This window comes from Tenrec ecaudatus, chromosome 2, assembly GCF_050624435.1.
Source record: "Tenrec ecaudatus isolate mTenEca1 chromosome 2, mTenEca1.hap1, whole genome shotgun sequence".
Classification (NCBI taxonomy): Eukaryota; Metazoa; Chordata; class Mammalia; order Afrosoricida; family Tenrecidae; genus Tenrec; species Tenrec ecaudatus.
Genome location: NC_134531.1, coordinates 287,011,134 through 287,028,485, shown reverse-complemented (window position 1 = coordinate 287,028,485; position 17,352 = coordinate 287,011,134). Strand labels below are relative to the sequence as shown.

The window sequence follows — 17,352 nt, the reverse complement described above, 5'->3', positions numbered from 1 at the left end:
TAGAATCCTTGACACATCAAAATTCTGGAACCTCACCACTCACCAGGACTGTGGTTCCTGATCCAAGGAGTGACGACTGAGAATCAGCACACAGTCTCTTGAGAGTGTCCGGGCCTGGCTGCGAAGCTCTCTGCTCTGATTAGTTTGTGGAGTTCACAGTGTTCCAGAGGGCTGAGGCACAGAATTAGGGAGGGGAGGTGGAAGGAAAATCACTGGAGCCTCTTACGATCTAACTTCCACTAACTGAGAGGAAATGTCTTATAAATAAACAACAGCAAGAGAAACAACAACAACAAAAACTCCATCCCGTCCTGCCCGAGGAATGTACATTATTGTCTCGCAACGGAAAACTTTACACCACACTAGAATGCAGCCATGCCTCCTGAAAAGTACCTCCCTCAAAACTGAAAGAAAAAGAACTAGGAGGAGGGCACGGAGAATGAAAAAGAGTTCTCGTCCCCTTGAATTCTGCTTGGGAAGTTCACATGAGTTCCCAGTTGACAAACTGAACTCAGCAGTTTCCACCGGGTCACTGTTCCAGGATTTCGTACGGAGGCTGCTCATAAGCAAAATCTCATTTCTGCCCGGATCATTGCTGTGCCATCCGGACATTTTCAGAAGGGAAGTACAGGGAAGGGGGGGTGGGGTTGTGACTATGGGGGAGAGGAAGACGAGAGGACAAAGGAAAACTGATGAACTGGAGTGCCCTAGCCACGGCCATGATCAAGCAAGCCCTCCACCCACCGCCCGGCCGGCAACTGCTTGTTGAGGACTTGGCCGTGTAGTGTGTTTCGTCTACTTACTCTGTCTGCTCGGGAGGCTGAGTTCCTACATGTCCAGCTCATGCTGGACTGTACCGTAAGCAACAAGTGAAATGAGTTCAGTGATCTCATGCCAGTCCTTCGACTCCTGTCCACATCACTGAGCGACTGCACAGTTTGGCACAGGCCAGGATGAGTCAGCAGTCTCTGGTCGGGAGAGGCCAGGCCTGGGACAGCAGCGAGTTGAGGGCAGGAGCAAAGTGAAGTGGCAAGGCAGGCTAGAGGGCAGGACTCAGGCTCTGTGATACAACAGGGCACTGGGGGTCCCAGTGACAGCCTCGGCAGCAGCGGTGAGGTAAGGACTGTGGGACTGCAGGAAGAGGAGCAAGAGGAAAAACTTACAATTGCTGCTGATCCCCACCCAACAGAAAGTCACTGCCGTCGGGTGGATTCTGATTCGTAATGATCCTAAATAAGGTTCCTGAAGCTGGAACTATTTATGAGAGAAACTGGCCTTAGCTTTTATCCAGGGAGCAAGTGGTAGGTTTGAACAGCCAGCCTTGTGGTTATGAGTCTACCACCTGGGCTCCGTCCCCCTGGTTACCAAGCGCAAAATATAGGAGCACAGTGAAAAAAACAAAGGAGGACGCTGGTGGAGTCCTGGACTCCTTTCACATATTCTTTAAGGTGAACTAAGAAGTGACATTGACCTCTGTACTCTCCCTGTATTTTGATCCTACTTTCCCAATCAGAAAGTGGTGACGCGAACAAACAAACTAGGCAGAGGTGTAGTGCATACAAACATATGCTTAAGGGTAAGTCTTCAACATCTCAAAGACACACATTTGGATCAAAAGTGTCCGTGGTCTGCACAACACTGGACGTGACTTGGTCAAACAAACAAACAAAGCATTCCTTAGTATACCATGGCAGTGGTAGAGCTGAGACGAGAGGCACAGCAAATTCATTGATGGGACTGGGCATGGCGTTATGATCCCGTAGCTACTCAACGGGGTCACCACCAACCTCCAGCAGGAAGTCAGGCTTCCCATCAAAACCACTGTCAGACACGTCTTGTGCACGAGAAGTGTACCACACCGAACGGGGAAGGAGCATATCCGATGAGGGGAGAAGTAGGCTCATAACATAACTCAGAGCTGACAGAGCAGAGTCGTGGCTTCTGGAACACATTTGGAGGGACCACATCATAATAAGGAAAGGGAGGTAGAGAGGGAGAATTATCGGCAGATGGCAATAATGGACCTGAACCAAGCACAAGGTGATCTCAAGACAAGTACTACAAGATTGGCACAGGGAATGGAATTAGTAATCTCAGAGTTGGGAAACAGTAATGAGGGATTTCTCTGAAGCTGGGCGAGGAGAAATACTAAGAACCCAGCTTATATTTCTAGTTGCTTTCCCTGACAGATGTAAATGTATAAAACATATAAATATTATTGGGTTTTCATTACAGAGAACATTGTTATTTCAACATGTCTTTAGCAAATCTACTTCTCCAGCTAGCCTCAGTCAACTTCTCTATGAAATAAACGGAAGTCAATTATCATCCTCAATGAATTATTATGAGGACCCAATCAATGTTCCTAAGACCTTATCACAGGAGTACCTGAAAATGACAATTAGTATGTTATCATATCGTCTTTGCCTGTGCTACGTGGATAAAAAAAAACCCCTTCAATGCCGTTCCACTGAACTCCATAGAACCAATATGTAGACTATAGAAAATCAGTCAATTCCCTTTAGAGGCAATGGCTCTCAGAAGCTTATTTTTCGCTAGGTATGTTAGATGTTAACTTTGATCACAGAACATTTAAATATTATGTTAAAGCCTTGATTTGGGTGCCCATGATATCAGGCAAGCGTTGGACTGCTAACCACAAGGTTAGTGGTCCAAACCCACCAGCTGCTCCTCGGGATGAGGCTGTCTGCTCCCATAAAGATTTACAAAAACCCTATAGAGGATTGCTAGGAGTAACAACTGATGCAGTGGCAATGCTCACTTTTTAAAATTTATTTTTTATTTTCATCAATCATTTTATTGGGGCTCATACAACTCTTATCACAATCCATCCATACATCAATTGAGTAAAGCACCCTTATACATTCGTTGCCCTCGTCATTCTCAAAATTCGCCTTCCACTTGGGTTCCTGGAATCAGCACATTTTCCATTTTTTCCTCCCCCTCCCGTCCCTCCCCTTCCCTCATGAACCCTTAATAATTTATAAATTATTATTTTACCTTATCTTACACTGTGCGGCGTCTCCCTTCACCCACTTTCCTGTTGCCCATCCCCCAGAGAGATAGTTACACATCAATCCCAGAGATCGGTTCTCCCTTTCTACATCCCCTTCCCTCCCGGTGTCGCCACTCTCACCGCTGGTCCTGAGGGGTTCATCGTCCTAGATTCCCTGTGTTTCCAGATCCCTACTGCACCGCTGTGCATCCTCTGGTCTAACCAGGTTTACAAGGTAGAATTGGGATCATGATCACTGTGGGGGGGGGGGGTAGGAAGTGTTTAAGAACTAGAGGAAGATTTTGAGTTTCATTGTTGCTAAACTGAACCCTGGGTGACTCATCTCTTCCCCACGACCCCTCTGGCAATGCTCCCTTTTAAATTCTTGTGTTGCCAAATGGAGGGTGAAGTGGTTAAGCACTAGACCGCTAACCACAGAGGTGGGCAGTTTGAGCCCATGGGCTACTGTGAGGAGAAAGATGGGGTGGCCTGCATACATAAAGAGAACACACTTGGAAACCCTGTGGGACAGTTCTTCTATGTCCTTCAGGGTCATGTGAGTCAGAATCGGCTTGAGTGCAACAGGTTAAATGTCGGCTGAGCAACTTGGGGCTAAAAGTCTCCAGTAACGAGAAGCCTTAAAAAGAAGAGAGGAATTTTTGGAAGCGTCTCCAAAAGCAACAGGATAAAAGTGCCATTGGCCTTGAACCGCATGATGAGGGTTTTTTTTTTTTTACCAAAAGGGAAATTTAGTCCAGTTGAGCATCCCAACCTAATTGATTAATTGTGTGCCTGACCATCTGGCTGATGAATGCTGACACCCAGCAGTGATTACTGTGTAACCCAAATCCGGATGTTCTTTCCCTGATGCCTCCCACAGAATGGCAGCTCTGAACTGAAGGTTAGGTTAGTCAGGCCTCTTGGCTCAGTTTCTTCATGGAACAGTGATTGTGGCAGGGAATATTTTACTAGACCCGGTCAAGCATTATCTTCTCTCATTTCAGTTAGCCCCGCCTCCCCACCCCCCTGCCTACCCACCTATAAGCCCTCTCTTGTATATAATCACTTTTCAAACAAATCATCCCATCTGTAGTTTTCATTATATTGAGCAATCTTCTCATTGAGAAAAAAAAAAGGTAGGGGGTGGTACAGGGTGGTGGGGGGTGGTTGTGGTGTGTGTGCGTCTCTCTGTGTGTGTGTCTCTCTCTCTAAAAGATGCTGCCGTTTTCCACAAGAGAATTATATGGAAATATTTTTCTTGTAAGCCTTTTTGCTACTGGTTTATAACAAAACTGTTCTACTTGCCTCAGGATTTTGATCAAACGGCCTTCCTCTGGCCCCAGTTTGCCATGAAGCCGAGAGACTACAGGGATGGAGCAAGAGTCATCTCTACACCTCAAACCTACTTGGGAGCTAGGCATGGTCCACGGAGAAGGTACTCCCCACTCAGACACCTCAGCGTGTGTCACTCATTGCAAGAGGGAGAAGGTGAGGCTTGCGCAAATCCAAAGGATCCATAGCATACCATCCATAAGCCAATCGACACCTGGAGATAATGTACGTGGGAAGATTCCTGGAGCAGAGCAAACCTGAAATACATCGATATCAGTCCTGGGGGATTACAACCAAATTGCTTTACTGCTTTTGTGGGAAGAGGCAGGGGAGTAAAGCGACACAAAACCTCTTGCACAAGCTTGGCCCATGAGTCACAATGAGGGAGAGCCATCATTTCCGCTCTCCTTTTCACAGACCGATTTCCACCTCCAAATCCATCAATTCTCCTCCCCACACAGACGCCGGCTCTTACTATGTTCCAGGCTGGGTTAGTGCTAATTTTCAGTAGAGGATGGCAGGATCATGCCGGACTGGGAGTTGGGAAATGCGTTTGGCCTGACAACTATGTGTCTTGGGCAAGTCAAGTCCCTTAACTCCCCACGTCTCAGTCTCTTCATTGAAAAATGATAGGGTAGGGCAGCATGCACTCCACAGTCACTGCCAACACTAAGATTCTATGGTTCTATAGCTCATTTCCCATTTTCCCTCTGGCACCAAGCGCTCCACAGCTCGGCTTATATTCTGCCCCCACTTACTGATGGAAACTATCTCCTCCTTCCTTTACTACCTGGTATTCTGCATTTGTAACCTCTCTCTCTTTCTGACGCTAGACAGTGTGAGTCATAAACATTCACGCATCCAGATAGCCGCTTTGCATGCGAGGGTTTTGAAGGAGAATAGCTTTCCCGTGTAGAGCCGTTAGTGTGACTCGGCATGGAGGAAGCCAGCCATCCAAAAATGGAGCAAAGGGGCCAATTCACAAATGAGAGGAAGCCTTTCATAATAAAAGTCTCCAGACTCTTCCATTTAGATGAAGCTAAAATGCTACCAACTTCCAACTATTTTTCCAATCAGCCGCAGACACCATCACAAACATTTAGGAATACAAATTTGAGGACAGGCACTGGCAGTGATAGCAGTTCTTATTTCACCTCCATCCTTCCATTGCCAAGTAGGATTTAGGATGCCATAATAATAAGAGCCAAGAGAGCGGTCTGTCATTTATTTTCCTCCAAACTTTTTGAAATTTCCCATTTGGGTTCTGTTTCCCAGTTTTAATTTGGTAACGGCCATTTTTCAGCATTTCTTTGAACAGGTTACTAATAATTTCTGATACAGGATCTCATATTTCATCGTGTGCTGCTAGAACTGCTGTTAATATTTCATCTGCCTTCAATTCAGCTCTGAATTACAGCTGCTGGGTTTCTGATCCCCTGGTCTCTGGTTCTGGGGCCTTGAGCCCCACTGCTCACCTAGCTTGTCCAGAGCTTGTGAGGTAAAAGCACCCAGCTGACTGGCTCAGGAATATGGCAGGAACATTCTAGGCATAGTTCAGGGTTTCTTTCTCTGCATCTTTGATCTTGTAGATAACCAACCACTTTTGCTTCAGTGCTAAGAGTCAGGCAGCCGGGGGCAGTAGTTGAGATCCAGGGCTCATTGACATATCTGGGTTCAAATTTTGCTTCTGAAACTTACTAGCGGCATCATCTTAAATGAGTTCTCTAACCTTCCCAAGCCTCTGTTCTCCATTTTTTAAACAGGGATAATAATAGTATCTGCTTCTACTGAGGATTCAATAAATTAATTTAAAGTGCCAACGACTTTCTGAGTTCTCAATAAATGATGGCTTTCATTATTACCCTAGGATTAATAATTTAAAAATTCACATTCTAGTACAATATTATTATTTTCCAATTATTTTTAGGTCAAATAATTATTCTGAAGTCTGGACTTTTGTTGATGGCTTTATATTAGACTACATTTTAAAAGCACTCAGAAAAATCAAGAAAAATATTTATAAATTAATCTTTGAAACCATATGTACCATAAAAATCAAATACAGCATTTATTAAGTCACTTTTCACTCCCAAAGCCAAATGTACAAAACATTTTATTCCTCTATTACTCAGGCCTACATAAGACACATGGTACCAATGCTAATCCACTGTATAGCAACCAAACCCAAACCCACTGCCACTGAGTGGATTCTGACTCAGAGAAACCCTTCCCAGGACGTCTGACACGGCAAACCGTTACAGCTGGTAGGCTCGAGTCACTGACACTGTGGTTAGCAGCCTACAGTCTGACCTCAGAGCCACCAGGGCTCCTTAGGTTTATGCTCCCTCACGGAAGACTACGGATTTTCATATTCTTTGGAGTATCAATTAGCATCCAACAGAAGAGAGAAGCCCCATAGCAATTTGTACTTGGAAATTTTATACCACCTGGAAATTATTCATTATAACAGGAGAGTTGGAGGCAAGAGGGAGAAGCTACTGAGAAGTAAAAGTGCTCAGAATGATAAGCTATTCCTGTTAGTTGTCATTGAGTCTGCTTCAACTCTTGCTGAGCCCATGCACGGCCTTGTCCTGCCCCAGACCTAGGATATTCTCCCAGACTATGATGATCTATAGAGTTTTCATTGGCTGGTTTTCAGAAGTATCTTGCCAAGATTTTCTGTCTAGTCTGTCTTAGTCTGAAAGTTCTGCTGAAACATCTTAAGCATCATAACAACACACAAGTTATGTTGACAGACGGGTGGTAGTAGGTAGGCATGAGATGGAATGACCAGAAACCAAAACTAGTTTTCCTCCTGGAAGATGAACATTCTACACTGAAACACCACTACTTTCATATAAAGGATATAGGGATAGCAAATACAAGGAGTAGCCACTCCCCCTGTGTTTGATAAAGAGTTTCAAAACAAGAGTCCTCCCTTGCCTAAACCCAGCTTCAGGCTAAGATTGAGACCCTGTTGGACAGGGCACACCACTACAAAACTACTGTGGACCAGAGGTCCGGAGCAATTTGCATGGGGCCATTATATATGCTGAAGACTCCTAGCACTCCTAGTGCTGTAGGAACTGGAAACGACAAACTATGCATGCTGCAGGCACTTGCCTAATGGGTACATGAGAACCAGGAAGCAAAATATCTTCTCCCTGCACTGTCCCTCCACCAGCCTCTACTGAAAAAGCACTCTTGTACCAGCAGGCAAAGGAAAAACATTTAAAGAACACATTTTTGAAGAGCAAGCAAGAAAAGGAAAATCTGAAACCGTGTGCCAGTATAAGGGTATGTAAAAAAAAAAAAGCATTGCCATAAAATAATAGAAACCTTAATTAAACAAATAGATCAAAATGTGAAGCTATTGTTTCTCAACATAACCTTCATCCACATCTATACACTTCTGACAAGGTGTTTCAATCTTTCTAACCCTACCCTGAGAAATTTACACCAGGTCAACATCCTTAACAGACACAAGTCATGTGTCTTTTAAATGTTCTTTGAGTATTTGGAACAAAAGTAAGTCTGAAGGCATAAGATTAGGTCTGTAAGGAAGGTGAGGTAAAGTTTCCCAATTAAATTCACATCGGGCAGCCCTTCGTGACCCCTCAAAGAGGGTGCAAGTAGATAATTGTGAAGAAAAAGCAAACAACAACCTTTGGTGTACCTATCCTGGTCTTTTTTTGACCAACACAGTTTTCAATTTTCTTAAAACTTTTCATAATTATGCCCTGATCATCCTGTATCCTTTAAGACAATCTCTCAGTACTACGTCTTTGTGATCCCCCCAAGCGGTTCCTATAACCTTCTGAGCTCACCTCGCCACCTTCAATTGAACTGGTCTAGCAGATCGATACTCTTGGAAGACATCGTTTTGATTGGATCTTGCTCTCTGGATATTCTTGGTAAATCTAAAACGCACCCCCCCCCCGTTACAATGTGTTCCACAATATTGTCTTCATTAGCTTTGATCCTGCTGGAAAGATGGGGGGAGGCCGGCTAGCTACTTGAATGAACTAGTCTTTGCACAAGCTGTTTGGCACTCATTGAGCTCAAAGCTTACTGAGGCCAAAACGTTTGCTTTCCATTGAAAATACCCAAACCCGTGAGGTCCCGCCAGTAGTAGCTAGCTCCCCAGTGCCAATTCTATGGCCACTTTCCACCGATTGTTTGGAATTGGGCCAGCTTCATTTGTCAAGGTTGATGGTCTTTCCTCTCTTGGTTCATCTTTAAGATCTTCCCAACCTTCAAAACCTGTGAGCCATTTAAAAATCATTAATTTGCTGGGTGCAGCATTCCCCAAATCTTGTTACAAAGCATCAGTGATTTGAGAAGATGTCCACTTGAGCGTCGTTTAGAATGTGGCATTGGCCCCGACCTCAAAATCACTTACAAAATGCATTCTCTTTTTGGAAAGGCTTCCAAGGAGACTGAGATAAGTGCATGGCCGAGAGTCACCCTCTGATCAGAGACCTGGTCCACTATCTTTTGTTTTGGATTAACTCATGCAAGCAAACCCACGCCAGTAGAAACTGGAATTCTAGTAGCAATAGACTTTACTTACCCTCATCCATTGATAACTGGCACAAGTATCACTATTATTTGCTCACAGATCTTATGAACCAACTCTCTTGGGAGATTATTGTGCAGTGTTCTCAGTTTACCACACTTCTGTGTGCTTTTACTAGTACATTAGGTCTCCCTGCATAGCTAAAGATACTGACAAAATTAAGAAAGAGAAGGTCCTATAAAAGTAGCAATGGTAGTACTTGTACGACAATCTTCTCCGTATGTGTTTCATAGATTCAAGAAAAAAGATGTACAAAATGCTAAATGATTGTACAACAGCCCAGGCTTATTGGTCTGAGAGAGACTGGTGGTACCTCAGAGACTGTGAGCCGTGGTTCCCCTTCAGGCCTGGAGTTGAACCACATCCCTTCCCCCATGTTAGAATTATCCACCATTTAAGTAAAAAAGGCAGTGTTGACCCAAGGACAAAGTTCAAAGGGTAGGACAGGAGGAGGAATGGAAACAGGAAACAAAGGGAGGAAATGAGATAAGTGATGGTACATCGAGGGAACTGTAATGCAGGAGTTGAAACAAAACACGTATGGATTGTTGAATGTGAAACTGAAGAGTTTGCTCTGTACACTTTCAATTAATGCACCATAAAAAATTTAAAAACTAAACTATTAGCCTAAATTTACATCAGTGATCCCATTCCAAAATATCAATTAAGCAGATGATTGAGAGAACGATTACAATAACCTCTAGCTTTGAGAGAGGTAAAACAAAACAAAAACCCCACCTGAATAATAATTTCTTCCTTTCTCTCTGTTTATTGGCTTTATAATCACTATTTGATTGTTCTTGGGGGGTTAGTGGCTAAGCTCTTGGCTGCTAACCAAAAGGTCAGGGGTTCAAACTCATGCACCGCTACGCAGGAGAAAGGTGTGCTAGTGTGCTCCAGCGAAGACTGACAGCCTTGGAGACCCTCTGGCGCAGTTTTAGTTTGCCACTTAAGGAGGGTATCCGGGAGTCATCAGCGTCAACTTGAGGGCAGGGGGTAGCACAGCAGAACGATTCATTATGAGTTACTGTTTTTTTGAGAACACGATGTATTTAATAGGGAGACTTCCCATGATTCCGGTCCTGTATAGTTCGACCTTCAGTGTTAGAGAAGCTCAGTCATCACGCTCTAGAAGAAGACGACGAAGGCACACTGTGATCACTGTGACGGCTGGTTTTCCACATAGGTGGGGCATATACTCGGGAACACACTATCGATCTTCTCCTAATTCCTTAATTTCATTAAAAAGGGGACAGAGGACTGAACCTGTAGTTTGCTATGGTTTGGCGTAGGGTTTTAAAACACAAACTCCTGGCATTAGACAAAGGTGGTGTTTGGGAGAGGTTGAGAGGCCTATGGAGAAGAGACTCCCAGGGAGCTAAGACCACAAGCACCGCTCGCTCTCTGCCGGGTCATAGTTGTACCCTCTGCTCTCCAGTGTGAGATTGATCTGCTCGCTTCCTCACAGTTGTGCTTCTGGCTAAACCAGCGGGACATTATCAAGCAACGCCAGCCTTGTTGGGTTGTCTCACAGTCGGATGGTAGGCATTGCTGTCAGCTGCAGGTGGTTGTCTCAGGATCTTTTGTTTGTGTTGTGTGCGAAGATTGGGGATAAACTTAATGCCCTACACTCGATGCCCCCGCCCCAATGCACACCCACTCTCCCTGTAATTCCTGAGTCTGAGAGGAGAAGATGACACAGGAGAGTCATAAGTCCATGTGAATCAGGCAGGCAAGTCCATTTTATTTTCGTTTGCCCTTCTGTTCAGCTGGCTTTTCTGCTATGACCCACTATACTTACCCTGTCGGCTGCTCTCACTAGCAACATGCCTTTTTAATCAGCCTTCCTGGGGTCTGCATTTGATTACAGCATTTGTGTTCTATTTTGATTCTTTTGTACCGTGCCCTGTGGTGTTAGCTTGAAAGGTGTTATTTATAAAATGAAATTCTATTGTATTGCCACTTGGATTCAAAGAGGACATATAATATTAATGCAGAATGTATTTAATAATATCCTGAATCTATTAAATCAATTTCTTCATGAGAACACAGAATGAGAGGGAGGCAGTGGGCTGGTAACCAGGTAATAAGACTTAAGTATCACCTGAGCTTTCCTTTACATGGGCTCCTGAAAGCTGACATGAGAACCATTCTCTTAACCCCAGGGTCTCCAGAAGGAGGAGACTGCCGTTCCTGAGGCAGACCAGTGGCACGGACACCTGTTTAAACACTCAGTGGTGCAGGCCCACCATTCTCCTTTTTCAGAAAAAAACCTTTTTTTGACCAAAGATGAGTATGCACCCCTGGCCCTTTTTTTTTTTAAATTACCCAGGAAGATTGAGGTAAAGAAGGAAACAAAATCACCTGTTTCTAAGGTACGGCTTTCAAGATTTATAAAAAGAAGCGTGTGTCTTCTGTTCTTGACTCCCCTCAAGAGGAGCTTAGGAAAATTCTACAGAGGCCCGGATCTGAGGCAGTGTTCCCAGAGTGACATGCTTAGAATATCGTTCTCAACTAGCAAAAGCGCAGGTTTCTTCACAGCTGCTGTGCCTGTAGTCACATGTTCATGGAGTAGCTTGATAGAGGAAGGCTGAAACACCCTACAGTGTGTCTGTCACAGCTTGCGTAGCACATCTGTTGCTGCACACATTCATTCTTCCCACGACACCTTTTTCTCTTTTGATACTTCAAAAATCATCGACGGCTAAACAGCTATTTGGGTTAGAGAAAGAAGCAGGGAGTGGGTGCAAGACCGCTTAGCAATTAGGCTCTGGAGAACTGACCCGAGAACACGGTCGCATTCAAAGGGAACTGGCTGAGCAGTTTGGGAGCCCGAGTTCTCGAGTTTCACCTGTTCTTACTCACTGGTTCATTGATATAACTCCAGGAAACCCAGGATCCAGTTTTCTAATCATTAAAATGGAAGGAACAACACTTATTTTCTATTTATATTGCGTTACTTTTAGAATGAGTGAGAAAATGGCTCTGTAATACTGTAATTTTTTTTGTAATGAAGATGAGATAAAACACACAATGGTATGAAAAAATGATAGTTCCAGTACCGATTTTGGCTCTCAAAATCCAGATATGAGAAACCCTGGCAAATGAATCATATGTTGAGAATGTTATTCTTCAATAGTGTCTCAGGCATAAGGAGGTAGGATAGATTGGAGAATGTGCATATCAAACTCATTAAATTATAAACTACGAGCATGAGTACAGAGGAGCTCTAGGGGCACAGTGGCTAAGCCCCCGGCTGCTATCCCAAAGACTGATGGCTTGTCTGAGCCCACTAACTGCTACACGGAAGAAAGGTGTGGCAGACTCCTTCCATCAAAAGGTTCAGCCTTGGAAACCCTACTGAGCAGCTCTTCCCTGTTTTGTAAGGTTGTTATAAATTGTAATTGGCCCAATGGCAATAGGTTTGGTGGATTTTGTTCTAGCATCAACATGAGGTGTTAAATGCGTGGCTGCCCAAAAGGTTGGCAGTTCAAACCCACCGGCGCTCTGTGAGAGAAAGGACCTGCTGATCTGCCTCTGAAGAGATTAAAATCTGGAAAACATGATGGGGCAGTTCTACTCTCTCACATGGGGTACTTATGAGTTGAAATAAATTAGATGGCACCTAACAACTACAAGAGCAAATCAAATATTCTTCATAGCTGTATGCTTACTCCTGTGCTGCACCATATTGGTCTGCATGATTCAAGCATTCTATAAATACTTGTTATATTGAACTGGAAAATTAGTTAATAAATTCTAGAGTTGAATATAGCTAGGGACCATGTGAGTCCAGTTACCTGAGTTTGAAGATGAGAAAACTGAGGGCCAGATAAATTAAATAACTTATCCAGGTCCAATTATTATTTTAGGTTAATATTTGAGGTTTTAGAGGAGTTATTTTAAAGATCTGCCACTGGAAATACATCACTCAACCCGTTAAAGCAAAATAGATGTTCCTTTGTAAAAAATTTGAAATAATATTCAGCTAAAAACAAAACAACTAAAGAATACTAACTAACCAAAGAGGCTGAGGTCTGTAGTAGCAAGGAACTTTTATCAAATAGGCACGCTAGAAATGCCACATTCATAAGCTTGCACTTCTTTATGTTGAACATATCAATCAGTCCACTGGAATATTTTTCAGGTAAAATGAAGGTCTGAAGATAAATAATAACATCAAATCCCTAAAATTATCCTGGAATTCATGTCAGTCAATTCAAAAATGAAATTACTTTCATTTATTGTTTTGGTATTCCACTAAGTCATATTATAGAAGCCCAATGCTAAACTTGAGGTTGAGGAAACAGAGTAAGGCAGGGCCCAGCATCCTCTTGTCCTAGTGATCATGGAGACCATTCGGACTTGGGTGGCACTTGTGCTGTGAACCCTGGGTTGCCAGGACTCAGAGCTGGCACTCCAATGAAGAACAGCACTCGCCATGGTGAGAAATGGTTTAAACTGGAAGAGGGTTGTCTGACTTTACTTCATTTAATCTATAGATTGCCATGCAATCCAAGAAATTAGACTGATATGAGGAAGAATAATGCAGCAAGATTGGACCAAGATTAATTTAACCACCTGTGATATGTACATGCTGCCACATCGCTCACTGAAAACGAATACAGCACTTAGTGATAAAGGTAAAAGATAGCCTTTAATTTGGACTACACCAGATGTAAAGACGACAAAAATCCTCACAGCCTCAGGATAAACACAAAAATAACTAATGTCATCAAGCATTTCATTCTTAACTTGGATCAACAATCAATGCCCAGGGAACCCAATAAAACAAACAAAATTATCTGCCATTGAGCTGACTAAAACGCATAGTCCCTACTGGACAGGATAGAACTGCGTTTGTAACTTTCTGAGACTGTGAATCTTTATAGAAGTGAGAAAGTCCTATATTTCTCTCTAGCAGTGGCTAGTGGTTTTGAACTGCTGACCTTGTAGTTAGCAGCCCGACATGTAACTGCTATGCCACTAGGGCTCCTTGTTCCAGGAACCAGCAGTCAAGAAATGAAATGATACTCGGGTATTATTATTTATCGTTCTGTGGGCAACATTTGATGGGGTCTATGTCCATGGACCCAAACGTTTGTTTATGCTTTTCAAGGAGAGTTTAAAAACCTTACAGCAGCTCGCCTTTAGTGGGTTATGTTTGCATAATGGTTTTTAAAATCCCCGACCCAGCCAGATTTCGGAGGAGGGCAGTGCTCTGCAGTTCGGCTCCATTCGAATGAGCGAGAGGCGGCACTTGTCATACCCCACTAGCAAGGGGGCAGTTTCTCTGTCCCTTAGGTAGTGACTGTGACTCACTTAGATGCTCCAGACTCCTTAACATGCTAATTAGCTAACAAAATCTTTCACCTGAGGTTTGAACCCACGCGCGGGGAAGCTATTATAGCATTTGCTCTGGGAGAAAAGACCACGCAAGGTGGTGCTGTAGCTATTTCCAAGCCTTCCAAATATTACAAGAAACAGGGAACTGTTGGGGTGAGAAATAAGTAGCTGTGGGTCGTCTTAGGTTAGTGACCTTAAATATAAGGTGTGATTTAATCAGGGGCCAACATAATCATGGCAGGAGGTAGGGGGAAAAGACACGGAGCTGCCTGCAGCGATGGAGGACTGCTAGCAACTTTCAGTTTGAACTCAAACTACAGGGCTCTATGAAAGGGTCCACAAATGAAAGGCTGCAGTTACGTAGCCCATCCTGTCTTCCTGTGAGGACTACTCTACAACAAAGTTTCATTAGGACCCTGTCTTCCCTCTCCCCGCACCCCCCCACCCCCTGGCATTTGACCACTTCCAGACTGCAGCTTGTCCAGAAGGGAAACTTTCTACCTCAAATAAAAGTTTAAATGTGTGAGAAAACAGGAATCAGATAAAGATATTTTGAACTTTATACTGACTGGGAAATACTTTTTAAGTTAAGGGAATGAGACATAATCTTATTTGAAGAATTTCTGAAGAATTCAGCAATGTCTACCAATATTTTTTAACTCTATGGGTTACTGGTAGTGCTCCCCTGTAACATTTTTGGGCCAGTTTTCAGGACATCATGTACCAGACAGTTGGAAGGTGTCATGTTATAGGAATGGATGGCTTCTGCTGCTGCTGTTGCTGTGTTAGGTGCTGTCCGGTTGGCTCATCAGTGACCCTCGCTCTGTACAGAAGACAATACTGCCCATCCTGTGCCAGTCTCAAAACAGTTGCTATGTTTGACCCCATTTTTGAAGCTACCAGGTCAATCTGTTTCCTTGAGTCTTCCTGTTTCCCCCGATTCTCTACTTTATTCAGCACATTGTCATTTTCCAGGGCCTGGTTTCTCCTGTTAGTATGTCCAAAACCATGAGATAAAGTCTCATGTCTAAGGAGCATTTTGGCTGCTGTTCTTCTAAGACAGGTTTATTTGTTCTTTTGGAAGTCCCTGGCATAGTCAATATTTTTTGCCCAAGCCATCGTTCAAATCTATCAATTTTTCTTCAGTTGTCCCAGCTTGCATGTGCATATGAGGCAACTGAAAATTCCATACTTGGGTGAGGTGCACTTTCGACCTCAAAGGGACCTGTAAGGAGATCTTTTACTGTGCCTATGCCCAGTGCAATCCATTATTTGATTTCGTGACTGCTGTGTCCAGGAGAGTTGATGGTGTACCCAAACGAAATGAAATCCTTGACAATTTCAATGTTCATTTTTTCTCTTTTTCCCATTTATCATGGAGTTACCTATTGTTTCGGTTGTGAGGATTTTTGTTTTCTCTATGTTGATATAATCCATACTAAAGGTTGTAGTCTTTGCTCTTTATCAGTAAGTACTTCAAATCCTCTTTACTTTCATTAAGCAAGACCCTGTCATCTGCATATTGCAGGTTGTTAATGAGACTTCCTCCAACCGGTTGTCCTGTTCTTCCTCACATAATCGTTTCTCAGATTATTTGCCCAGCATACATATTAACAAATATTAACCATTTAAAAAGCAATGCACATACTATGAGGCTATTTTAAGGTTAAAAATGGCCAAATTAAGTTTGCTTTATTTGCTATTCTTTTAGCAATTTAATTAATTTATCAGTTAATAACAAGAGTTTCCTACTAGAGATTTGCTCTTCAACATTTCAAACATTGCTTATTATTTGCCATTAAACACTTTGGGAGGTGAGTGAGGTTTACTTGAGGACACTACAGAAATTAGCATGTCTTCCGGTCTGAGAGCCTGAATTGTGGATAGATAGTTAGAAATCAGCAGGTGGCGTTCTTTTTTATAAAAAAACATTTTATTAGGGGCTCATACAACTCTTGTCACAATCCACACATATACATACATCAATTGTATAAAGCACATCTGTACATTCTTTGCCCTAATCACTCTCAAAGCATTTGCTCTCCACTTAAGCCCTCCGCATCAGGTCCTCTTTTTTTTCCCCCTCCCTCCCCGCTCCTTCCTCCCTCATGAGCCCTTGATAATCCACAGATTGTTATTTTGTCATATCTTTCCCTATCCGGAGTTTCCCTTCCCCCCCTTCTCTGCCATCCATCTCCCTGGGAGGAGGTCACATGTGAATCCTTGTAATCAGTTCCCCTTTTCCAACCCACTCACCCTCCACTCTCCCAGCATCATCCCTCACACCCCTGGTCATGAAGGTATCGTCCACCCAGGGTTCCCTGTGCCTCCAGCTCCCATATGCACCAGTGTACAACATCTGCCCTATCCAGTCCTGCAAGGTAGGATTCGGATCATGGTCGTTGGGGGGAGGAAGCATCCAGGATCTGGGGGAAAGCTGTGCTCTTCATCAGTACTACATCGCACCCTGACTGACCCATCTCTTCTCCTAAACCTCTCTATGAGGGGATCTCCAGTGGTCGACATTTGGGCCTCGGGTCTCCACACTGCACTTCCCCCTTCATTCACTATGGTATATATATATATATATATATATATATTCTTTTTTTTTTTTTGCATGATGCCTTATACCTGGTCCCTTTGGCACCTCGTGATTGCACTGGCTGGTGTGCTTCTTCCATGTGGGCTTTATTGCTTCTGAGCTAGATGGCCGCTTGTTCACCTTAAAGCCTTTAAGACTCCAGACACTATATCTTTCGATAGCCGGGCAGCATCAGCTTTCTTCGCCATATTTGCTTATGCACCCGTTTGTCTTCGGCGATCATATCATGGAGGTGTGCAGCCAATGATATGATTTTTTGTTCTTTGATGCCTGATAACTGATCCCTTCGGGACTATGTGATCACACAGTTTGGTGTGTTCTTCCATGTGGGCTTTGTTGCTTCTGAGCTAGATGGCCACTTGTTTATCTTCAAGCCTTTAAGACCCCAGTCACTATCTCTTTTGATAGCCGGGCATCATCAGCTTTCTTCACCACATTTACTTATTCACCCACTTTGGCTTCAGCAGTTGTGTCGGG

The 17,352-nt window shown here is 43.5% G+C and overlaps 1 protein-coding gene across 15 annotated transcripts in view; it reads right to left on the bottom strand.

Annotated features, from left to right (window-relative positions):
- Positions 1-17,352, bottom strand: part of ZBTB20 (zinc finger and BTB domain containing 20) — a 968,716-nt gene that overhangs the window by 343,999 nt on the left and 607,365 nt on the right. For 2 of the 15 annotated variants that reach the window (XM_075542499.1, XM_075542496.1), the window contains exon 1: positions 804-1,022. The exons of 9 other annotated variants lie outside the window; for them this stretch is intronic. The gene's annotated coding sequence lies outside the window, so the exon portion shown is untranslated. Of the gene's footprint in view, positions 1-43; positions 172-803; positions 1,026-17,352 lie in introns of those variants that run through there. 4 more of the 15 variants (XM_075542500.1, XM_075542497.1, XM_075542492.1 and 1 more) reach the window with 4 other exon arrangements.